The sequence below is a fragment of the Anolis carolinensis genome, chromosome 2 (genome assembly GCF_035594765.1).
Source record: "Anolis carolinensis isolate JA03-04 chromosome 2, rAnoCar3.1.pri, whole genome shotgun sequence".
Lineage (NCBI taxonomy): Eukaryota > Metazoa > Chordata > Lepidosauria > Squamata > Dactyloidae > Anolis > Anolis carolinensis.
Window position 1 is genome coordinate 298,693,873 of NC_085842.1, and position 27,169 is coordinate 298,721,041.

General features: G+C 37.9%; 1 long non-coding RNA gene across 1 annotated transcript in view; it reads left to right on the plus strand.

The window, feature by feature from the left end:
• The window catches only part of LOC134296750 (uncharacterized), an 84,988-nt gene extending 58,914 nt beyond the window's left edge, over window positions 1–26,074 (plus strand). The window contains exon 2 of the long non-coding RNA XR_010003600.1: window positions 25,355–26,074. This is a non-coding gene — a long non-coding RNA (uncharacterized LOC134296750). The remainder of the gene's footprint in view (window positions 1–25,354) is intronic.
• Window positions 26,075–27,169: the final 1,095 nt, after the last annotated feature.

The following is a 27,169-nucleotide window of genomic DNA, read 5'->3' on the forward strand; positions in this document are numbered from 1 at the left end:
GCTAGGTTGGCAGAAGCTGGAGCTAACAGCGGGCACTCACTCTGCTCCCGGGATTTGAACCTGGGACCTTTCGGTCTGCAAGTTCAGCAGCTCAGTGCTTTAACACACTTCGCCATCGGGGCTCATGTATATATAATATACATACACATACACACAATGTGGAGAATATGTGGAAAGGTAGATAGATAAGTTGGGAGCCACAGCGAAGGTACCTTCCTGGGAGCAAGGTCTAATAATAATAATAATAATAATAATAATAATAATAATAATAATAATAATAAATCCCTTACAATATCCAAGATGGCTCACTGCTACAGAATCTTGGGAGGTTTAGTTTGATATGGTACCATTATTGGCAGAGAAAGCTAAGCTGTAGGAGTTGAAATCCAATCATTTATCCTCCCTATAGAATCAATTTTATATGCATTTTTAGCTACAGAAAAGCTAAAATCAGGACAGTAAAAGAACAACACCCAGAAAATGGGAATTCCAGACAGGAAACAATCAGGGCCAGCTAATACCTCCCAACAAAGGATTCCCCCAGGTAGGAAGCAGCCAGGCTTTGAAGCTGCAAGGCTATTCAATGCTAATCAAGGTGACCAATTGCAACATTCACACTTGCCTCCCACAGACAAGAGTTCTTTCTCCCACCCTGGACCTTCCACAGATATATAAACCCCACTTGCCTAGCTTCGCACAGACGTCAAAACCTCACCGCCGGGCCCCTCTCTGTCTCTCTCAGTCTCTCCATTTCCGGCTCCATCCGCCGCCTTCCCGCCTCACAGAGAGACACCAGGCCTGAGCTGAGGCGAGGCGGCAGCGGCGGCGGCCATTTCCCCCCTCCGTCTTCCTCCTCCTCCTCGGCCTCCTTCCCCCTCGCTCCCTCCCATTGGCTGAGCCCGTGACGCCCCTTTTGCTGAGGGGCAAAAGGAAAGGGCCTGAATGGTGGGAGTTTGGGTGATTTGCAAAAGCTTTTTTTTCCTAACGAAAAAAACGACGACATAACGAAAAACGGCCTCTCGCGATTCGAAACCGCGATATCCAGACGTGTGGACAACCAATGCTTCAAAATTGCTTCAAAACAAACGAAAATAACGAATTAATAACGGTTAACGGGGAAAACGAATTATTTGAGCAAGCCTACACATCAAGGTTCCCTAATGTAACCCACTACATGCAATGTTAGACATTGATTGTGCCATACAACCCCTAGACTACATTGCAATGTTGTGCAACTGAATGTGCAATGGAACCCAAAACCAACGTCACATCGATTTTGCCAACAACCATGAACTGAATGTAGTTATTCTGCATCAAACAAATATGTTCAAATGCTTTCCCAGGAAAACTTTGATACATGCATAAAACATCAAGAGGATTCTGACCTGTAGAGTTTTTGCATTGTTTGAGTGTTTTGACAGTTCTGTGTCTCACCTTGAGCCACAAGAGGCAGGGAAGAAATAAAATTATTATTACTGTTACTATTATGTCTTATAAATTTATACCAAGAATATTACAAATCATGTACTATTCATATAGAAAACTACATGGTACAAGAGACAGTTCAGTTGTTGCATCCAGGAAGAAAGAACCAAGCTTTTAAAGGTACACTTTAATCTTTTACATCCAATGGATATTTCAGAACTGGGACTTCATAGTCACAAAGAAGATTTGTGTCAGTGCTAAAGAATAACATCATGGCATAATCAATGTGACATAACCCGGTCTTGTTTTCTCCTCCCCTTTCTTTTTCTCTTTCCCTCTCTCTCTCTCTTAAAATATTACTGCAGAGGATCATTAGTAATTCTGACAGACTGTATGTCACTAGCCAATCAAATGGGACAGGAATGGATTATCTCAGAGAAAACAGCACACACTGCAGGGTTCGGTGGCCTTTTTACAAGAATGTCAAGGGAAGCTGCCGACCACTTACAAATAGAATGTTAATAGCTTATGTCACGTTAACACTGACAGCTCCACAGAGAAAGGGCACTAATCTCCATTGGTAATATGCACAATTGGAGAAGAAAAAGAGGAGCCTAACCGTTTATGCTTAAGCAAAGGCTAAGTATTAAGCGATTGTCTGAAAATGCAGGGAATGCTCGAAAAGCCATCTGGGAATGAGAGGATAGACAGTCAGACAGACAGAGTGCTGGCAGTTTTCCTTTTATCCTCTTCCGTGTTCTGTTTTTGTGGTTCTCCTTCTCCATTTTCTCCTCCACCTTTTTCTATATTGATTGAGGAAATGCAAATAAAATAACTTTCAGAGCAGCTGAGTTCAGAATCCTTACATAGCAAATGCTTGTGTATGTTTGCTGCAGACTTTGAAACCGTGTTTATTACCCAGAAAGAGAAAATGATGGAGAAAAAAGAGAGGAGGATAAGGCAACTTGTAGAACTAAAACAACTTGTCCTGCATGCAGATGTGTACTGTATGTCTGTCTCCTGATCACAACTCCCGACCTTTGCCCAAAGTAAACAAAAAAGACTGTATTTATTATTTATTTATTTACTTCATTTCTATCCCGCTCTTCTCACCCTGCAGGGGACTCAGAGAGGCATGCAACATACATCTAGGAAAAAATCCAATGCCTCATTATACAAACCAAATATAACATAACATAAAATCACTAGAAACAATCGTCATATAAGTACAATTTAAAACCAATAAACATATTAAAACATAATAATGGATATTTTGACATCCCTAGTTTCATAATTTGATCAATAAATTATTAGCTGTCAATTTACTAACCCTGAAAACCACACAGATATTAATCAATCATGACTTGGGTTACCAGATCAGGAATGTCGTAGGCCATGGGATTTCAGGCCAAAAACCTGAGAATTAGGTACAGCCCATTGCAATTTCAAAGTGATAGGCCCTATGATGTTATTAAAAGTGATATTATGGGAGAAGACCCTTGTGATGTCTCTAAACATGATATATTAAGCACCAACCATAATACACCATCAATTTTTGTAAAAAAAATCTAGTCTAATAAATGATGTTTTATATATATGCTTAAGCAAAGGCTAAGTATTAAGCGATTGTCTGAAAATATATATATATATATATGTAGTTTTTTCTACATCAAGACATAGAAGCACAACTTCTCTGTTAGGGTATTGCTCAGCAACCTCTAATATATTAAGGATTCTTCTCACTTTTTAGTTTAGCTCTCTGTTTGGAAGGAAGCCTGCTTGATCTTCATGTAAAATCTTAGCTAGGATACTTTTAATCTATTTGCTAATATTTCTGCTAATAGGGTTGTTGTATGTCTTTTGGGCTGTGTGGCCATGTTCCAGAAGTATTCTCTCCTGACGTTTCACCCACATCTATGGCAGGCATCCTCAGAGGCTCTGAGGATGCCTGCCATAGATGTGGGTGAAACGTCAGGAGAGAATACTTCTGGAATATGGCCACACAGCCCGACAGACATACAACAACCCTGTGATCCTGGCCATGAAAGCCTTCGACAACACATTTCTGCAAATAGTTTATAATCACAGTTTAGTAAGTAAATTGGTCAAAAGTTCTTAATTTGTTCCATATCTCTATCATGTTTGGGAATTAGTACCATAATGGAATCCAGGATCTCTCCTTTTTGAATCACTTGGTTCATTATTGAGAGAAGAATTGGAGCCAGTTCTTCTTTGTATGTCTTAGAGTACAAGGCAGAGAACCTGTCTGGGCCCAGAGCTTTATTTATTTTAACCTTGTCAATGGCCTTCCCTAGCTTCTCCATCGTAATTAACCTATCTAATTCCTCTTTCATTTCCTTTGTTAGTCTTGTCAGTTTCAGTTCATCCAGGTATTGGTCAATTTTTCTTGTATCTGAGTGTTTTAGATAAATTCCTATAATAATCCTCAATATTTTATGAGTGTGTCGTATATCAATAATCCCTTTATTCTTTTTTTAACAATTAATTGCTGCCTATTGTGGTTGTTCAGCTGCCATGCTAACAATTTCCCTGGTTTATTTGCCTTTTCAAAGAAATTGCCGTTGTAAAATACTCAGCTTTTGTATTTGCCTTTTGTCTGATTTATTATCCTCTAATTCTTTTTCTTTATTTTTAATCTTGGTTAGACTCTCTAGCTGTATTTTGTTTTTCCCTTAAAACCAGATAGTGTTTTGTTGAATTAGTTGACCTCTTATTACTGCTTTCCCTGCATCCCAAACTGTACTTTCATCCATATCATCTTTTAAGTTCTCTTTTAAATAATTTTGTATTTTCAATCTATTTTTTTCTTTAATTTTGGGGTCCTTCAAAATATAATCATTCATTCTCCACTGCTTACTTTCCCTGCATTCCCTCTTTATTTTTTAGCAAGACCTGGTTATGGTCAGAGAACACTCTTAATAATATTTTGACCTTTTTGGTTTTTGTGACCAACTCCTTTGATGCAAAAATACAATAAATTCTAGATGATGTGACGTATCTGTGGGAGTAATATGTATATTCCGTGCTATCCACGTTAAATAACCTCCACATGTCATATAAATCCCACTGGTGTAATTCACTGGTAAGTCCATCTCCTTCTTCATCCAAGTGATAGACAAATTAATTAAAATGGATTTCATTAGATTCCAGGGCTGCTTTAGTGAAAATGAGATAATGTTCTGTATTTCCTGCTATCAGATGCTAACTGGACTGATCGTAGAATCTTACCTCAATCCTTAACAATGACAGAATAGCATATTCCATTGCATCTAATGAGAGCAGGACTAGTGGCACACACACCTTTATTTGCCAAAACAGGGCAAGGTACTAGGCATCACAATTGGTGGGCTGCACCACTACCCCAGCATCTGCTACACACTACCAAATACAAGGCTGGGGTCACAAGAAATTGAGCAATTTTCTGTTTTCAGGCTAACAGTTTCATTTTTCAAACTCAATTTGAAAGTGTGGATGGTCTGTAGATTTTATCATATGTGATAGTGCTTCAGGAAAAAACCAAAAATATTGAACTCAAATCCATTTGATTCTGGAAGATATTGTTAAGGATTAACTTTACAATGAGACCAAAATTGTATATGTTGGGAATGCTGGATGACCATTTAGAAAGAAAGTTTGGGAGAATGCTACAATATATGTGCTAGTAGAAAGAGTGCCTAATTTTTGTCACTGAATGTAATTGACCAATTAGTATAGATTCAAGGTATGAAGCCTCTCTTGTACAAACCAAGCACTGATCATGTCTCTGAACATTTCAAAGGAACATATATTTATTAATAAAAATTCAGTTATCCATTCAAAATTTCTCTTTTAATCAAAGTGACATCTTTGACAATGTGAAATGTCACTTCACACACTAAAAAAATTGAAAACATTATGGATTCTGATTTATCTCACTCTGATTTATAAACGCATATATGACCACCTGAAGAACCACAATGAAAAGTGGGCAATTGTCCTTCATTGTGTATCACACACAAATGCCCTACCCATATATATGGTTGCATTATCAATATATATGAATGTAAAGATTGTCAAATAGAGTTGCATGCAACCAACATGTCCTTATATATAATATGGCCTCCTCTGTCCTTCTTTAACCCCTAAAAACAACCATAACAGCTCAGATAAGGCCTCTAGTACCTCAGAATATTGTTAGTTTTATCCCACTTAGTCCAGTGTAAGGATAATTTTTAAAAAAACAGAAATGCTTGAAATTATTTGATTTGCTCTTGCTTTACACCTTGATCATCTTCCTTCATCTCCCAATTTAGTCCTACTTTCGTTCATTAGATGCAGTAATATCTCCCTTGTCTGCAGCAATTTCCATTAATATTTCGAAGGTAGCTATTAAGTATCATTACAAGCAAAGATTATAAATGGATGGTAACGTACAATAATAGAGGGGGGAAAGACAATAGTCATGTTTTCATTTTATGTTTTTGTTCTTAAGATGCAAATGAAATGCCTGTATCTCTTTCTGCAGTTCCTTCCATTACATATTTATACTTCTCAATGTGTGTGTTAGGAGTCTCTGTGTGTGTGTGTGTGTGTGTGTTGGAGCCCGGGTGGGGGGGGGGAGGACTTTCTTGGTTGACTGCTTGTCTGTAATTGGATTCTCTCAATAATGAAGAGTTTCTGACAGAGATTTGCCTTTCTGACTGCAAAGAAAACATAACTTGATTACAGAAATCTGAACTTTGGAACTTGACTTCTATGCATGTACTAACCCTCTTGGTTGGTCATGCCATGGTGTCCACACACTTTGCCTCCAAAAGTCCTCAGATTCAGTTCCCAACATTTCAAAGGTTAGGAATGGATGTTATCTGAAAGCTGGGAGCTTCTCCCAGCAGAGTTTTAAAATATTATCTTGTTGGGCTATAAATCCCAGAATCCCCAAATCAGCATGGGCAGAGGCCATGTTGACTAAGAGATTTGGGGAGTTGCTCAATATAATTGGAATTTTTCCAAGTTCTGGCTGTCAGGTACTGTAGATAATGCCAAGTTAGATGGACCATTTTTTAATCCAGTACTAAGATTATGTTATGCTCTTCTTGTTTCTATTCCACCACCACCACCCCCCAAAAAAATAAAGTGCCATACCATAATACCTTAAAGACTGAAAGGACTGATCGGGAAAATTAGATTAGCAGTGATATGCGGCAGGGTACGGTCCTAGGCCCAGTACTGTTCAACAACTTAATGGCTTGGATGAAGGTTTAGAGGGCATGCTTATCAAGTTTGCAGATGGCATCAAATTGGGAGGGATAGCAAATACTCCAGAGGACAGGATCAGAATTCAAAATTACTTTAACAGATTAGAGAGCTGGGCCAAAATTAACAAAATGCATTTCAGCAAGGACAAATGTAAGATACTACACTTAAACAGAAAAAATGAAATGCAAAGATACATATTTATTTATTTATTTATTTATTTACTACATTTATATCCCGCCCTTCTCACCCCAAATTTATTTATTTTATTTATTACATGCATTTATACCCTGCCCTTCTCCCCGAGGGGACTCAGAGCGGCTTACATTCTGCCACGAGGGCCAGTAACAAATATACAGTAGAGTCTCACTTATCCAACACTCGCTTATCCAACGTTCTGGATTATCCAACGCATTTTTGTAATCAATGTTTTCAATATACCGTGATATTTTGGTGCTAAATTCGTAAATACAGTAATTACTACGTAGCATTACCGTGTATTGAATTACTTTTTCTGTCAAATTTGTTGTATAACATGATGTTTTGGTGCTTAATTTGTAAAATCATAACCTAATTTGATGTTTAATAGGCTTTTCCTTAATCCCTCCTTATTATCCAACATATTCACTTATCCAACATTCTGACGGCCCGTTTATGTTGGATAAGTGAGACTCTACTGTACTATAAAACAAAACAATTAAAACATGATAAAAAATATACAAAAATTAAAACGCTGCAAGGCAGCGATGTTGCACCATCCTCAGTCATTCAATACTGCTACAATTACAGATTTGCGTAATTAGGGGACTCAGAGCAGCTTACAAATTAAATTTACATACAATATTATATTATTAGCATAGCACAATACTGCCATTAAATTATTATATTGTACTATATCAATATATTGTAATGTTATTAGTAATATTACATGTAATATATAATATATAATTAATATTATATTTTATTAGTAGTATTATATCATATTACAGTTAGAATGAGTGACACCTGGCTCAACAACAGTCCATGTGAAAAAGATCTTGGAATCTTTATGGACAACAAATTGAACATGAGCCAACAGTGTGATTCAGCACCTAAAAAGCCAATGGGATTTTGGGCGGCATCAAAAGGAATATAGTGTCGAGGGAAGTCATGATGCTTCTCTGTTCTGCTTTGATCAGACCTCATCTAGATTACTGTGTCCAGTTCTGGGCACCACAGTTTAAAGGAGATATTGACAAGTGAAAGGTGTCCAGAGGAGGCCAATTAAAATGATAAAAGGTCTCAAGACCATGCCCTATGAAGAGCATCTTAAAGAACTGAGTATGTTTAACTTGCAGAAGAGAAGGTTGAGTGAAGACATGATAGCCAATATGTGAAAGGATGCCATTAGGAAGAGGGAGCATGCTTGTTTTCTGCTACTCTGAAAACTAGGATTCTATTATATAGATTCTTGTTTATGGCATTAAAAAGTTGGTACGATAATGAAAAAATGTAGAATGTATGTAGAAAAGTTATTTAATTTGTTTTGAAATTCTTAATACATAGATTTTTTTAAAGTGCAGAAACATTTTGAAAAACCCTCGTATCAACAAATTCTTTGCTGTTTTTTTGCAATAGACAAATGTGTCTATCCTTTGAGGAAACATTGCAACAGTAATAATGTCATCCATTTATAAACTGCAGCAATAAAAATGTAAAACAATAGCACATTATTATTATTAACTAAACCAAATGAAAATGTCTTTAAAGTTCTTAATAATAGGCAGTGGCCATATGTGTTTTAAATATGTTAAGCCAATGCAAAAAAAAAAAAAAGATCCTGTCTATAGTACCCATTGTCAAATAGCTTATGCCAATGGGTCAGAAATCAAGGACTAAAAGACAACCTTACAACAGAAAGGAAAAACCGTGTTTCAGAAACAGAAATTTGCCTCGATACATCTCAAGAAGGTTCAATTAGCAGGTTAGGCAGTTCTTCAGATAAATTAGTTTCAAGCCATGCACTGCTTTTGTGAGTAGAGGCTTCCATGACTGTGGGATGGTAAATCAATTGTCTAAACTTTATATGTGTTACCCAAGGTATCAAACATTTGAGGGATTCAGAATCACAGAATGATAGAGCTGGAAGGAACCACAAGATCTATTTTCTCCATTTCTTTGCCATGAAGGAATACACAGCAAAAGAACTCTTGAAAGATGTCCACCATATCTGTCTTTAAAGACCTCCAAAGCTCCAATTCCATCAGGCTCTGATGCAATCTGTTCCACTGTCAAACAGTTCTTCCAGTAAATAAATTCTTGTTAATGTTTAAGTGGAATCTCTTTACTTGAACAGGTAGGGGCGGTTCACCCCCCAGGCCAACTAGACATTTGCCTGTGGCACCATCTTGTTGGGGGTGCCATTCAGGCAAATCCTAGCTCCGGAAGGAAGACCTCGCCAGGAAGGTATTTCGTGCTTCTCTCATCAGCAAAGCACCCAGGAACATCTTCCTGGCGAGAAGAAAAACGTTCCTGGGCGCTTTGCTAAGGAGAGAAGCGGGCACCACTTTTCTCCTCAGCAAAGCACCCAGGAACATCTTCCTTCCTGCCCCGTGTGGCCCTGCCTCCTGCCCGGTGCAGCTACGCCTCCCGCCCGGCGTGGCCACCCCTCCCAGGGGCACCAAAATTCCGTTTGCCTACTCCAGATAATTACCTAAGAACAGCTCTGTGTACAGGTAGTCCCTGAGTTACATATATCTGACTTACAAATGACTCATAGTTAAGAATGGGAGTGAGACAACAGGAAATGAGCAAAATTACTCCTAGGAAGGAAAAGAGTTATTGTGGGGGAAAAGTTGCTCTATCTATCTATCTATCTATCTATCTATTAATTAGTAGGCCTCTATGTATCTATCCACATGATCCAGGGAAGAAACTGTATGTTTGGATGTGCCCTTGGTTAAATAAAAAGGAAGCACATCCCTAGGGAATTTTCACTCATTGGCTGTAAATTCATACTTGAGAAACAGAAAAATAAGATATTCTCTGTGTTTGTTGAGTTATGATTTGGTGCAGATGATCAGCGTTAAGAAAATGGAATGTGGGAGAGATAAGTGATGTGTTATTAGGGGGGAAAAGATGAGCATTTCTTTAACACTATATGCATATGTGTCTTTGTTGCCTGCCAAAATAAGGAAGTGATGGGTTTGAAAAGTAATAATTTAGTGTACTAATGTAGTATTTGTTTTTGCTTCCTTGAAACTAAGACATTTTTGCCATCTCCTTGAAACAGATGAGAGGTAAAGACTGGGAAAGGTTGAATATTAATTCAAAACACTGTCATTGGTGTCATTTTTAATGGTTTCTCTCTCAGAACACAAGTCAATCGTGATAGGAATGTCAGCGGTCACTGTCTAGATATAAAATCAAAGCCCGGCATATGAAGAGACTGTTTTATCATCATATGTGCTGGACTACGTCCAACTCCATTGCATACACAGGCATGTGCTTTATGGTGCACCTTTATTTCTTTGAAGCAGTTCCCATTTTTATTAAGCTTTCTGTCCAAAAATTAAGTGCTGGTTAATCTTAACTCTGATTTGTTGGATAAAGTCAGCTTCCTAACCAACAGACAAAAGTTGGCTCATTTCAAGCTGTGGGTCCATCTATATTAGTTTTGTGCATTTTTATAGAATCACTATCCATTTCTGTTTGTTTCATTCGTAAGCCCCCTGTTTTCATTTTCGTGCACCTCTCAAAAATGGGTGCCTGTCCAAATGGGCGTTTTCATTTTCTATCCAAGAAAATGACAATTTTTGACCCATTGGCCACTATGGGCGGGCTTTCCCAGGCTCCCCTTCCCCTCAGTTTTAGGGCTTGAGGGGTGAAAATTGCCCCACATGGAAGGCACGTCTATCACTTTTAGCCCACCAGGTTTGTAAGGTTTGAATCATCCCCAATTTTTAGGGATTTTTCTTTCTTTCTATAAATAATAATAATAATAATAATAATAATAATAATAATAATAATAATAATAACTTTATTCTTATACCACGCCCCATCTCCCTGAAGGGACTCGGGGCGGCTTACATGGGGCCAAGCCCGGAACAACAATATAAAAGCAAACGCAAACAATAAAACAGATCAATCAACAATAAAACATCAAACAACGATAAAAACAGTCATAATAAAATCTCCTTAAAAACATTCCCTCCTTCCCCCTGCTGGCCCAATCCTCTAACCTCTCCAGGAGCAGGAGCAGGAGGGAGGCAGGGAAGGACACCATTCCTTCCTGCCAAATGGCAAAGATGCTCCACACACCACACACACAGCCCAGTGCCCAGCCCCACTATTTCACTTATTCTCTAACTGGCAATGGGAGGCGGAATTCCCCCCTTCCCATCATTTTTGGCAATTGCATGGTTTGTCCTTATATCATTCATTACAACCTGGATTAAAGCATCAGACTTACTAAAGATACCACTCCTCCTGTGATGCTTTCCCCTCTTTCTGCAGAGGATACCTGAGTTTAAAGACAGGGCTTAAGATAACACTATTTTTGTGATACTTTCCCCTCAGTCTGCAAAAAAGAACTGGGTTTAAAGACAGGGCTTAAGATAACACTATTTTTGTGATGCTTTCCCCTCAGTCTGCAGAGAAGATGAACTGTGGTGGGTGAGGTGAGGCAGGAAGCAGGTGAGGAGCCAGTTGAACCAACAGGCAGGGCACTGAGGGAAAGAGCATGCAGCAGTTCTCCACGGGGCTGCCTGACATGAAAATCAGATGAGGAGCCAGTACCTGCTCCTGCTTTCTTTTGTTTCGAGCTTATTTTCATTCTGGGGGAGGGGGTTCCCTTTTCAGGCTCCTATCCCCGGTGGCGAAGTGTGTTAAAGCACTGAGCTGCTGAACTTGCAGACCGAAAGGTCCCAGGTTCAAATCCCAGGAGTGGAGTGAGCGCCCGCTGTTGCTCCAGCTTCTGCCAACCTAGCAGTTCGAAAACATGCCAATGTGAGTAGATCAATAGGTACTGTTCCGGCGAGAAGGTAATGGCGTTCCATACAGTCATGCTGGCCACATGACCTTGGAAGTGTCTACGGATAACACTGGCTCTTCGGCTTAGAAATGGAGATGAGCACCAACCCCCAGAGTCAGACATGACTGGACTTAACGTCAGGGGAAACCTTTACCTTTTTTATACGAAACGAAATGAACAAAATAATGTATGAAACAGAAGAAATTGGTACCGTGCACACGTCTAATCTGTTTTGTAGAATCAGTGCAGTTTGACACCACTTTAACTGCTATGGCTCAATGCTATGGAACAATAGGAGTTGTAGTTTACCAAATGTTTAACCTTCTCTGCCAAAGAGCATTAGTGCTTCACCAAACAAATTCTGGAGTTGCATAGCACTGAGCTATGTAGATTCAACCCATATTAAAGATTAACCACAATTTGTCCAGTTTGGGGGAAGCAAGTATGGATCAACTGTTTTGATTAAGCTGTTTATTCAAAAGTGGATGGAACAGGTTCCAGTCTTCTCCTTACAACCATGTTAGAGAAGACAAGGTGTGGTTTATTTCCATCTTCATAAACCAAGTTCAGAGAATTCTCCAATGTAAAGTGTGAATGCTGCTAATAATTTAGATGGCTTTATAAATATGCAAATTCACAGGTGATGGATTCATTTGACATGGTATAAAAATGAAGTCTCAATATTCAAAATAGTCCCTACAGTAATATAGACAAGTGTCTCACACATCCCAATACTATATTGTCTACACTAGTGTTCATGCTCAGTGATACATCAATAAAAGCTCAAATGCATAGATTTGTCGAATGTGCAATTCAGTTCTTCTGATCAGCAATGAAATAATTCAACATCTTTTTGTTGCTGTTGCTGTTTTGATTTGTTGCATGATTATTTTCCTGCTCTCTAACCTTATACACACAGAATCGACAGGAAAAAAAGAAGTAACCAGGTCTCCACTCTCCCAGCCTGGCTCACTCATGTGTCATCTCTTGTCCTATATTTATCAGTATCTCATTTCTGCCTGTTTCCAATATATTTCTTTTGTAATTGTAACATCCAAATACAAAATTTTGTGAGAGCTGCCTCATACTGTGTTACTACTGGGAAGTGCTAATAGGTTTTGTACATGTCACAAAGAAAAGCTGCATTAGATTGACCAATTGTAAAGGACAAAAGACAGCAGGCTGATGAGAATCAACAAAGTACTTCCTGAGCAATGTTACTAATAGAACATGATCATCAGTTCATTTGTCAATCATGATCAACTGTCTTATGGTGGTGCCTGATAAAATACCTGCCTTCTTTTCTTTCTCCATATTCCCTGAAGTATTAGTTACACAGTTGGATAAAGCATTTGGAGTTTTTTTCGTGATATACCATTTCAAGTCATGAATATATTTTGGATGCCTGAGTGAGTACCAATAATGTTCAGTGTGACCATTTGCCCACCTTTGTGTCAACAAAGAATTCTCCTTTACATGTGAACAAAAGTAGATCATATCCTTTCTCTGAAGAGTCCCTAGCTTTTCTCATTTCACTTTGGATACATTGTCATGGTATGCAAAGTTTTTCCAGACAGTCGGGATATGAAATTGCAGACCAATTCTGCTTCTTCGTGGCTCATATGTAGACTGAACAAAACAAGGTTGGTACAACAGGTCACATTTGGGTGTAGAATTTAGACGTAGAAGAGACTTAGAAGAGACTAGAGGTACAATACTATTATCTGTCTTGCAAAGGTTTTAAATTCCATTTTCACATCTTTTATGTGAAAAAATGGGAAAACTGTGATAATTTCATCATACACTAAAATAAAATTGTCACACAACTGCATGGGCCACATTCATTTGGTTGAGCAATTGCCATCATAGGATTGTGTTGTACTATCCACTCATTATAGGTCTTTGATAGGGAAAACTATAGGGTGGATGGGGGGTGGGTTGGTGATTCTAATTCAGTATTAATATGGTTGAATACACAGGGGGCTTCATGATTTTATCATACAAAACAATAATATGTTGACAGCATAGGCTGGATATACACTGAAATAATGTAGTTTGAACTGCATTATACGATCAGTGTGGACTCATATAATACAGTTTGAACTTTCCTGTGGTGCAGTGGGTTAAACCCTTGTGCTAGCAGGACTGATGACTTGAAGGTTGGGTTGCTGACCTGAAGGTTGCTGGTTCGAATCCAACCTGGGGAGAGCGCTGATGAGCTCCCTCTATCAGCTCCAGTTCCATATGAGAGAAGCCTCCCACAAGGATGGCAAAAACATCAACAACAAAAAACCCCTGGGCATCCCCTGGGCAATATCCTTGCAGACGGCCAATTCTCTCATGCCAGAAGCGACACACAGGTTTCTCAAGTCACTTCTGACACATTAAAAAACAGCATTAAACTGACCTATATGGGTCTACACTGATCATATAATGAAGTTCAAATTGCATTATTTGGGAGTATATTTCCAGTCAGATATTCTCTGCCATTCTTTGCCACTTCAGCATACCACTTCCAGTCTATGTCTTAAGAGAGAACACATTCATAGTCCAGAAACACTTGAAATGATAACACGACTTTCTGACAAAATACAATGGCTGGGAAATGTATAGTACATTTTATTTTTGCTCTCCATGTTAAACTTCTTTTTGTGTCTCTATGTTCATTTAGGTTATACATTTTTAAACGAATTGGCATTATGAACCAGCTGTTGAGAATGGCTAATTATGAGAAATAATATTTTATGCCTTCATGAATATAGGGGAGTTGTGTTCACACAGGTTTCATGTATCCCCCATGGCTTCCACTGCCATTGCTTGAACCTGAGTTAAATGCAGTATCTAATTGCTAGCTCCAATGTGTTATGTTTATACAATATGATCCTTATTTTTTTCCACTTGAGCAGATAAAGTGGGTATCTATTTATATTATCATGATGGTTGAGTCACTAGAGGTTGATTACTTATGCTGAAAACCAGCAGAAGCAGATGCAGCCTCATGAAAAGAAATGGTAGCTCGTGCAGCATGTGTAACAAAAAGAGAAAAACCAAGAAGCGGAGAAGTGGCTATTTGCATTCAGTGCTGCTGAAATGTGTGAAATCTAAATTCTGACCCAGAGTCTGAACCAAACTAACCTGAATTGTGAAATAGGAAAAGCTTATTTTCAAACAATAGTTTAGCAGATATTTCATGATTTTGTGTAATCTACAGGATACTCACTTGTCCACATCACACACACATGGAAATTCTAATTATCCCCTCTGTATCTCCCTTGTGAGATGTTCCTATGATTCAGTCTTCTCTTTAATATAATAAGGACCAGAAGCTTGGTTTTTCTGTAAGGAAACAAAATTGCCACAGATCATAAAACCCATGGTACAATCCAGGAAGAATATTATCTATAATCAAATGAACAAGAGGTACTTGCATTATGCCTTAGAATACAGTCAGCACCCCATATTTATGGTTTTGACTTTTGGAGATTTGATTATTCACATTGGTTTAGTGTTCTCCCTAAAAATCTCTAGGTCCTTCAGTACAATGCAATGATTGCTTTCCAGTGGAGGCCAACCACAGAGTTGTGCTGGAAGAGCTTAAAATTTCTAGAGAGGATAAAAATGTAATTTTTAGAAGTTATATATTTTGAAATTTATGTAATACCAATAGAAAAAAAACACTCACCAATTCTTTTATTCATGATGTTCCACTTTTACAGGGTTATTTGTGTTCTCCATACAAGAACCTGACAGGCTGCACATGTGTCAGAATATGCCAACTTCACTTTCCAATTCAAGAAGCACATATGTGAATTACTTCTCTACAACCTTATAGGTTCCAGTTATATCCAGTTTCATATGCATCTAAGTAGATATACATGCATAGGATTGCAATATAGGATACTAAGAAGCACAAAAAGTAGATTTACTGGATGACTGGATCTTGGCAAGGAAACATATAAGTCTCATTGTTTCAAGGGTATACTCTATTTGGGATTTACAAGTGAATTTAGGATTACAGTAGAGTCTCACTTATCCAAGCTAAACGGGCCGGCAGAAGCTTGGATAAGCGAATAACTTGGATAATAAGGAGGGATTAAGGAAAAGCCTATTAAACATCAAATTAGGTTATGATTTTACAAATTAAGCACCAAAACTTCATGTTATACAACAAATTAGACATAAAAAGTTGTTCAATACGCAGTAATGTTATGTTGTAATTACTGTATTTATGAATTTAGCACCAAAATATCACGATATATTGAAAACATTAACTACAAAAATGGCTTGCTTTATCCAGAGGCTTGGATAAGTGAGGCTCGGATAAGTGAGACTCTACTGTATATACATTGGGCTTGATACAGATTTCCATGCTCAAGTATACCTATTAAAATCAGTAAAATGTGTATTAGTAAATATTATTCTGCCAGTGATTTAAATATGATCAAGTTTGGATTATTATACAATACGCCCCCCACCACCACACACACTTCATTTTCATGAGGGTTTAAGAGAGTGTCCCATGAAAACCAAAACACCTCTCTAGTGATCTACAGTTCCTCCACAGCAACTCTGTGGCCCACATCCACTGGAATCCTAGAGAGATTTTGTAAATCAAATCCATGAATAAGTTAAACACACTAATGTGGGGAGTGAGTGTAGTGTTATTGCTATTATTAACAGTATACTGTGGCTGCAGAGACTATCCCATGGCAGTGCCAAAATGGTCAAATATGACAAATTTGCAACAACTTGTTTCTTCAGCTCTGGAAAAATAATTTGTCTTGGCAGAAAACATTGATGGGACTTGCTAAGCAATAGAAAATGTGAAAATATCAGCTGAGCAGTGTAGTTTTTCTATTTGCGCTTTGGTGTCATGTAATTGGGGTGGTATGCTTCATAAGAGGAGAGTTCATATAGGTGTAAAAGCTTGCTTAAATATAACATGTACTTTCTGCTAATGGATATACTACTTAGCAAGATCCAGAGACCTCACAATAATCAGTTTTGACATTGTCCCCCAAGAAAACATTGTGTATAATTTTTCTGGATGGGAGAGATCACAGTGGGAACCCTGATCTAGCCCTGTGTGCCTGGTCTAATTATACGCAGTATACACATTCCCATTGTTAGTGGCCTGTTGTAGCATCTTCCATTCAATTAATAATGCTTTTGCAAATTGGCAAATAGCATTTGGACTAAAATACACAGAGGAGCCTTCCTCCTCCCACCCTCACCCCGCACCTTCTCCCACGAATAAAAAATGTTCTGCCTTTTCTCTAGTGTAGAACAATTTGTCAAGTAATTAGCCAATCTAATTAAATTTTTGTAACGCTAATCAAACGAATATGCTAAAATTTTCTTTGCCCAGGCAGTTTGCTGTCTGCTTGCATTTAACTTGATGGTTTGAAAGAGGCCCAGCACAGCCTGCCACTCCACTTAATCACCTCATTTGCATTTTATATTGGTAAATCAAATTAAGCACCAGTGGCTTTTAGTGTGATTGACTGTGGTCAGGCCTGTTCAGATGGGACTATTTTTCCCCCACAGAAAATTAGGTACATTTTAATATGAGCAAGGAGGTTGGGTTTTCAGTGTTCGGCAAACGACATTCACTCAGCTAATTAAATGTGCTTGTTGCCCTATTTTTTCTTATTTGGCCAGCGTATGATAGATTTACCCAGCTGGTGTGTCCACTTCCCCTTTTGCATAATTTCTTGATGGACGTTTTTATTTTGTCTTCTAATCAGATTTGTCCAAACAACACCTCAAGCTTATCTGGGAAAACAAGTATATAAATAATATTTTGTGGCCATGATTTAAATGCAAAGAAGCATACTTATTGAATAGGGAGGAGTGTTTGAAAGAAGGGGTGATTTGGGGATTTTATTTTATTTTATTGGCAAGGATGAAAATACTGCTTTATCTTCCAAATGTATAAATGATCATAACAATGCTTTATTTCCAGTTCACAAGCATTCTGAAAAAAATTATTTTGACCATAGAAAATAGCAATACATATAGTTGTCATCAGGTAACATTATTTATTCAAAATACTTATGTTAGCATCTGTTTTTAAAAAACATAAAACGTGAACCAGTAGAACCAGGGTTGACCAGGAACCCTTAAATGCTACACAATTATAGCCCTGTAGTTCTATTTATAGAATCCTGGAATTTCCCTTTTAGGAAGGCTCTTTCAAATTCTCAGTCAAGGAGCTGTAATGCCTCACCAAACAACAAACTTCAATATCCTGTGGGATGCTTTCATGACATTTACAGTGGAATCATATATCATATTGCTTTAATTATGAAATATGAAAGTTCCCTGACCTCTGAGGAGGTGATGGGAATCCATACTCCTCCATCTTGTTCCTACACCAAACTTCAATTCTTCCCAAAAGGCTGTATAATGTGGACTCATCTCTTGAAGATGTCATGACAATTTCCTTGAGCATCAGTACTATTTCTCATCTGCACAAAAGCTAATATCTTGCTCTTATATGATACATACTCCAGAACTCTCTCTCTTGGTGTGTGGTGGAAGCTCCTTCCTTGGAAGCTTTTAAACAGAGACTGGATCTGTCAGGGGTACTTTGTGCTTTTCCTGCATGGCAGGGGTTGGACTGGATGGCCCATGTGGTCTCTTCCAACTCTATGATTCTATGATTCTAGTCTATGATCCCAAATGTTATTGCTGTGATCCTAACTGCTCATTAAGGTCAAACATGTTGTATTCCAGCCTGCATCTAAGCTGTCAGATGAGCCTGAGGTTGGGCCTGTTCAGCCTGTGATTGTACCTGCACCTGACCTGTCAGATGAATCTGGTATAGGGCCTAAGATTCCCATACAACCAGAGGTAGATGTTTCTGTACAGCCAGAGTTAGTTGTGCCTGCTGTTCCTGAGGATTCTGGGGGCAGGCATACAATGGTTTCAAGCAAGCAGTTTGAACCGCATTCCTTAGGAGAGTTAAGGTCAAGTTATCCCTTGGCAGATGGGCATTCCAGTCTTGATAAAAGTAATGAGGTTGACAGAAAGAAAGCAGTATGTCAATAGAGAAAAGAAAGGGAGGTTTTGAGAAGGAGCAAACGGTTACTAATGAGAAAGCGTTTTGAAGAAACTTCCCACAGGAAGGGCCTTGATTCTAGCTTTAAGAGGAACCGCTTCTAAGAGTGAGCTCAGAGGTAGTAACTTTGCTCATTGAGAGGTTTGATCTTGCTTCATGGATTCTTGTTTCATGTTTTCTTTGGACGTTCATGCCTTGTTCCTGTGTATTTACATGCCTTGTTCCTGTTGATTTTCATGCCTTGTTCTTGTGGGTTGTCATGCCTTGTCCCTTTGAATTTTCATGCCAAGGTCCTGTAAGCCTTGCACTTTGAGCCTTGTTACAGTTCATGACCCTGTTCCTTGGACTAATTTTGACTACCTTGATTGAAGTTTATTCTTGTGTTTGGAATTCTATGGACCCTTGCTTCAAATTCTCCACGTGCCTCATACTTTGTGGACTATAACCCTGTTTTAGTGACTTTGATTTGCTATTGCTTACATATGATCTTCAATAAACAGCTTACAATAATTATAGCCTGGGGCTCCAGTGTGATTTTAAGGTGTCCCTGCAGACTAGGGGCGCAACAAAACACATGTAGCAAAACCACAATTGATGGCTGGCATTCTGTATTGTGATTATGGATTCATAACCCAGTTACAAGTCTCTAACTTCTTTGTATTCACTAACACTACGTAATCATGATTGTGGTGCAATGACCACTATTGTAAATGTTCTGATATATTTTACCAAGCAGCAATTGCACCAAGAGACAGAGACCTGCTTATCTGGCAACCTGAGCATAGGAAGATGATTTTCCCATGCTTCTCCCACCAGCAAGCAAGACTGTCACAAGGAATTACAACAGGGCTCCTACATCTTATTGGAACAGCTTCATTCACTGGCCGGATGGAAATGTCATCCTACTGCACCTCACTCACCAGCTGAACAAATCTCCATCCCTTGGTATGGCTGCTGCCTGGAAAAATAGGTTGGGGATGTCAGGCCAGGAAATCTTACTTAGTGTTACACATTCATAAATAACTAGGCAATGCTGAATTTGAGCCCTTGTTGTAAAATGGAAAAAATATGTTGAGGAATGGGCAATTTTTTAGGATAAACAGTAAAAAGGGATCGATTTTTCTCTTCCTTGCAATTTTAATCCCCTGCTAATCTATTACAGATTTCTACCTAAATTTGTAGGAGATATAGCAATCCGTAACAGATTTCTTCTGGAAGATTGACTATATAATAATCTATCTTTTCAGGAAAACCCTGGTAAGGTAAGGAAGAGACGAAGTTGCCCTCCCCACTTATGGAACGAAGGGATCGAGTTACTGGTCCAACTAATTATTTTTACTGGTAAATTGTGAAATATTTTAGATCATTTGAACTATTTCTCAATATTTTATAATTACAAGATGACACAGACAAAAACATTTATATAGGCTCCTGTCACAAAAATGAAACCATTTCCTCTACTTTACTTATATGAACTGTTGTTTGCTGTATGTTCTGATATTATTTGTTTGTTTATTAGTTTGTTTGTTTCTATCAAAGTATTGGAAATGATGTAACGCAAGTATCAAAATGGTCATTTTTTTCAACATAGTTTACATCTAACCCATGGTGCAGCAACAACGAAAATCATTGCAACTCGTATTTCTAATTTGAATTTTCAGTCATTTAATGGTCAGTGTAAAGTAAAGTCTCAACTGGCAGCTTCCAATACCACAGCTGGTGGGGAATCTCATATAGTTTTAGATAAAATAAAAGACAGCATTTTCTTTTCCTTTTTTCTCCTGTTTAAATCAGGAGCAAGCCACCATTCAGATTGGTTGTCAAAATTAGGACAAGTGTCTGTATTATCTGGGTAGTATATCAGATGTCTAAACTTCCTCCTTAGAATAACAAAAATAACCTTTATGGTGCCATAGGTCCTCTGTGACCTTTTTAGTAGTCATAACAGTGCCTGATAAGTAACAAAGATATATCAAGGGACAGTTATTGGTTGGGAGTTTGTGGAATAGTCATTGAGTTCTGTCTTTAACACTTGGACCCAACATTACAGGGAAAGGTTTTGGGGCAAATTCATGACCTTAAAGGTGACACTGAAGAATTCCATTTTATGTAGACTATACACGCCATTCTACCTGTCAATATTATGTGCATTTTCAGAACTCACGTCTAATTACTGTCTTAAATGTGTTTTAAAATACTATCAGTAGTGATTACTAACCATCAAAAATTTAATAACAGAAACTGAGGGATGAAATATAAAATAATGTGATATATTTTAAATATATTTAATCACTTTTAGTTATACAGAATTTGTTATACAGGTTGAGAATCCCTCATCTGAAATGTTTGGGACCAGAAATGTTATGGGTTTGGGATTTTTATTTTATTTTGGAATACATGTATTTGTATATATGTACATAATGAGATATCTTGGAGATGTGACCCAAATCTAAACATAAAATTTACTTATGCATCAGATATGCTATATACATATATGCTGAAAGTGATTTTATACAGCATTTAAATAGGTTTGTGCATAAAACAACATTTGTATCCATTGAAACATCAGAAAGCAAAATTGTCATTTATATCAGCAGCCCATATGAACAATTTTGGATTTTGGAGTATTTCAGATTTTAGAATTCCAGGTAAAATATGCTCAACCAGCATACCCAACATATTCCAAACTAATGCTAAAGTATTAAAAACTGGAAAGGGCTCCTATCCTTTTAATGTTTACACAGAAGAGGAAATTTCAGCAGCTGCTACTTGTTACCTGGTTGTGTGACAAGCAACATCTGTTGAAATTCCCTCTTCCACATCATGGCTACAGATACAAGAGCCCTGCCTGGTGTTCAATCAGGTAATCCAATCCAAAGCATTTCCTCTTCAGCAAGATAAATGACAATTTGAAGTCCAAGGGGTAAAACATGGACATGGCTAGCATTAGGTATGAGAAGAAGGAGTCGTTTTGCATATTCTTCAACTTTCCCTCCAGGTCCTATGTCATCCCACTGTTTCAGCTGGGGAGAGCACTGATGAGCTCCCTCTATCAGCTCCAGCTCCATGTGGAGACATGAGAGAAACCTCCCACAAGGATGTTAAAAGCATCAAAAAACATTTGGGCATCCCCTGGACAACGTCCTTGCAGACGACCACTCACATCAGAAATGACTTGCAGTTTCTCAAGTCGCTCCTGACAAGAAAAAAAATCACCATTAAAAACCCCACACTCTAAGGCTGCTTCATTAATTTTCAGTGATGAAATGTGGATGGGTATGGTATAGGTCCCATTATTCTTCTGTCCTCCAACCCAGGACCCCATGTCAAATTGTTTAAAGGCACTATTTAAAATTCCAGACAGTTGTGTCTGGATTACCAATTGAAGTAAATGATCCAGTGTCCTTACTGGCAGGGTCCCCATGCTGCTGGCAATTTAACAAATGTAAATGGCCACAACTGGCCATTCTGTATTCTCCAAGCATGGGTGGCCTGGGGAAAAGAGATGACACTTACTGCCCCCCTCTCATTCTCCTCATTTCAGCAGTCAGTGGGTGACGAGCTGATTGGAGAAAGTGAGTGAGATGATGAATGATGCCCCTTCCTCCACAGCCAAAATGACTTCAGGTGGCAAAAGACCAACATAAGCCATGCTGTGCCTGCTGGCTGCTGCAATGAAAAGAATGGGATAGGGACGATAAGGGTGGTCATCTGACAGAGTCAAACCAGATTTGGCACCACTGGGCAGTCAGGTCTCTCACCTGCTTCTGCAAAGGTTGGGAGTTCTGCTGGTCTAAATCATTCCAGGATCAATGCTAGCATTTACCACTCCAGATTGCCCCCAGAATAAGTGGTCAGATCCACTCTAGGACACAGAAAAGCAGTCAAACTACAGGAAAAGACATTCTACCTCAATATTAGGAAGAGCTTTCTAACAGCAAGAGCTATTCAATAATGCAATATACTTCCATGGAGTATGGTGGAGTCTTCTTCTTTGGAAGTTCAGTAGAGTCTCACTTATCCAACATTCGCTTATCCAATGTTCTGGATTATCCAACGCATTTTTGTAGTCAATGTTTTCAATACATTGTGATATTTTGGTGCTAAATTTGTTAATATAGTAATTACTACATAGCATTACTGCGTATTGAACTACTTTTTCTGACAAATTTGTTGTATAACATGATGTTTTGGTGCTTAATTGGTAAAATCATAACCTAATTTGATGTTTAACAAACTTTTCCTTGATCTCTCCTTATTATCCAACATATTCGCTTATCCAACGTTCTGCCAGCCCGTTTATGTTGGATAAGTGAGACTCTACTGTATATAAACAGAGGCTAGATGACCATGTGTCAGGGATGCTTTGATTGTGTGTTCCCAGATGGCAGGCTGTGTGTGGAGAGGGGTGTGATTAAATTGTCCTTGTGGTCTCTTCCAACTTTCCAATTTTATGATTCTTTGATTCCTCTGAAAAAATCTTGCCAAGAAAATCATCTGATGGATTTGCCATAGTGTCACCATATTTAGGAAATGACTTGAAGGCACATGACATCAAGGACTCAGACATGTTAAGAAATGTGAGAAATAGCCATTTATGTCACAACCAGAAAAATGAAATTGGCAAGGCAGAAGCTGAACAACACCTAGTCCTATAACTACCCACCCACAGGGTTCAACGGAGAAAGAATACGCTTAATCTTCTTTGAAAATGATTAAGTAATTTTCTTTACAAATTATGTCTTCATTGCCTTTTATAGAGTTTATGAAGGAAAGAGGGAGGAAAGAAAAAATGGCTACAGTTTAAAGTAGTACAGGAAAGAGTGGGTATGGGAATGCAAACAAAGAGAAAGGATAGAAACATGCAAATAAATGCTTACAGGCTGCTAGTGCTAATACGATCTGAGCAGGCCTCAGTTCGAGGTAGACATGAGAGAATATTCTTCCCAGTTTTCACTGTGCATCCAAGAAGATCAAAGGAAGTTGAGTTAATTCTTAGTTTACATAATCCTCCTCTTTCAAGTTAACAGGGCTCACCAGGGCTATCTTGCCTGATTCCACACATACATACACAAACCCTTTCTAAATCCTTGACCTGACCCAGACTTTGAATTTATTGTCTTCATCCAGTAGACAACAGGGGTAAGCCATGCAATGCAAATGAATGTGTGTTCACTCTGATGTAAGTCTCTGTATTCAAAGAGACTTACTACCCAGACAATCTTAAGGTCTGACAGGCTGCATTCATATGTTGGTCTCTTCTTGCCATTGTCTGTATGGTAAATGAAACAATTTATCTAGCTATTCTGTGATCTCCTAAATGTATTTACACATTTATTGTCAGAATTATAGGTCCTAATTGGTTTCCTGCTCCTTGTGTTTTTCAAGAAACCTTTCTTGTTCATTTTTGATTCATTAGCCACTTAGGTAGAAACTTGGAAAATATGTTTTGTAGGATGTCTTCTTGTCTTTCTAACACTGCTATTTCTCCATGCTAACATCCTCTTTGACTGGTTCAAAGTTTAAGCATCTATTAAAATATATGTAACATAACTTCTAAGCACATTTCTAAACATCAATTGTAATATTTTAATGACTTCTGAGATGCCTGGAGGCATTTACACCCTCCCATCCCTTTTCTCTTTAACTTCCTTTTAAGCAAATCCTTCCTTTTACACAAATGAAACAATATCTTTTTCAAATTTGAATGCAATTGCATTGACCTTTCTAAGCATTTCCCCAAATTTGCTTGAATTTGATAATTTTGTAAGCAGGGTTCCTTTTAGTTTTATAATACAACTCTAACAGGTCTTACAATCCATTATGAGATAAATTAAATATGATGACCTTTTGTTTTAGTCATGTTCCTTTGTGACTTACCATTTAAAGGAAGGAATTACTGTAACCTATAGGTTACATCTGATTCACCAGTTTTCTACTATTTCCATTCAATTCATGTTAGGTTATAACATTAAACACTTTTAATATGTCATCCTGTGTTGGTCATGGGAAATAGTGATCCTAAGAAATAGAATTATAAGCCAGGGGCCAGGAGTCAGGATGGAGTGAAAATGTGGAAATATTTGGAAAATGGTTGAATAAAAAAGCCCTTGAGTGTCAAGAAATCTAAGAAGAACTCTGGAGTTATAAGAATTTTAACAGCTTGGAACTTATTCTCAGCAAAATTGCCACATAAATGTTTTGAACAACTTATTCTGCAAAGGAAACAGTACATTTTGTACAGAAATATTACTGTCTGTGCAGAAATGGCTGTTTCCTGTGCAGAAATTGCTGTCATTAGGAACGAAATGCTAAATAAAATTATCACTTGGTTGTTTTGCTTTTTCTGTGCAAAACAATTGGATAAATTTTGCTCAGAATTTGTTCTAAATTGTTCTAAATTATACAAATTATATGTTTTTAAAAATTAATAAAATTTCTAATTGCTTCTTTCAAAGAGAAAATTAATCTAGAATTGCATCCCTCCAGTGACTATGGAATTACCAGAAGTGCACAAAATGGCTTGGGGACTCAAGGTGAAATGAGTTTATTTCTTTAATACTTTCAACAGACTCACAAACTCTGTGTCTTTTCTATTTCAGAAATTGTTTTCTAGGAAGTTGCCTCAAACCAAAATCACATTTGGATACACACAAAAAGTTGACATATGTTTGGATCATGGCCATGGTGTTTGAACCCTTCTTCTCTCATCCTCCATTTGGTTTACCCAAAGAAGAAACATGGCTCAAGAAACATTTAAACTGGAGAATTCCCCAACATTCTTAACTGAGGAGAAGGGAAAGTAGTAGCAGTGGAACACATCAACAAGAAGAAAACAGATATGATGAGACAGCCTGGAGATGAGATCCTGCAAGGATAGTTTCAAGGCATTAAACATGTTTTGTCCTGGAGAAGGGATGCTTGAAAGGCAGCTACTTTCAATGTGCCAATTAGTTTTGGAGCTTTGTTCTGATATTACCATGGCTCCCAAAGATAAGGTTCAAATCAAAATATTCAGATTGCAAGAAAGGGATTTTTTATGCTAAATGGTGAGAAGATTTTCAGGTCACAGATTGCATGAGAAAGTGTCAGAGTGTCCCTTGAAAGACTTTTTAAGCATTGTGTAGCAGGCCATCTAAAAGAGATTCTGTATCATGTGATTTCCTGTGTTGACAAGGAGTTGAACATGACCTTTGCAGTCCTTTCCAACTTTATGATTTAAAGCAGTAATCTTATGTATTACTTCAGAAATCCATCCAGTTACAATAGTAGGACAGTGTTTTATCCCATGTTACACACAATAAACTGTTTCCTTCCCTCTATGTTTGTATGTATGCATTTGTGCATATCTTGCATGAAGCCCACCTAGTGAGTTTGCAGCAGAGGTAAGATGTGAACCAGAAATTCCCCAGCCATAGTTCAGTCTCCCTGCTACACAACCACAGCTCCTGTGAGAAATCTTGTTTCCCTACTTGTGAGCCCATACGTTTGAGCTGAGTGAACATGTCCTGAATCTAAGCATGGCAGCCAATTCAGAACAAAGAAGAGTCCTCAGAAGCTCTTTATATCATACCAAAATAACAGTGTTTGATTGAACAGATCCTATAAAGACAACAGGTTTCTTCCTTATTTGGTTTATTATTAGCTTAGTGATAAAGTACTGTGTTGGCCGGTTCACTCAGTAGAGGGTTTGTTTGGTCTCTTTGTGTGGTATTTATAGCCTGGTCTGGTTAATGTCAATCTTCACTTTATTGGTAGTCTCTTAAATCCTGAAATTTTAGCCAGACTTTTACTAATAAACCAAATCTTCGCAGAGAAAAGCTATATACGTTTCCAGCATAGCCAGTGAAAATCTTTCAAGAAAGAACCTTTAACATCTGTCTTTTCAACCTGAGCATGGTTATATTTCATCACAATTCTTTCCCTGTTCAGTAAAGAGAGGAATTCAGTTCTCATTTTTCATTCCATTGGGGCCTTTACCATTTCCATGCAGATCTTTTTGCTGTAGACATCAGATTTGTTTATTATTATTTCCATTGTCAGAAGTAGAAAAGATGAAGAATCTGTATACCTGTAACTTGGAACAAATAATAAGATGTTTTCATTCATAGTCTTTAATGTTTGTTATTCAATACAATAACTGTGATTCGAAAGCAAAATACTGTACCACTTTTAATGCAGACCCAAAATCCCTTGTAATGAAAATTTCAAATCAACCTTATTACCATATTAGCATGTCCTAATGCATGACACATGTTCTAGGCTAAATTTAAGACAGAGATAGCAGAAGATCTCAACAATACAGTCAGCTTTGAATGTTAAAGCTTGTACCAGAACTATATTAGCTGATAATAGAGGTATTACCTCGATCATGTGCTGAGTATCTTTTAGCTGCCACAGAATAATTGTGCCTTACT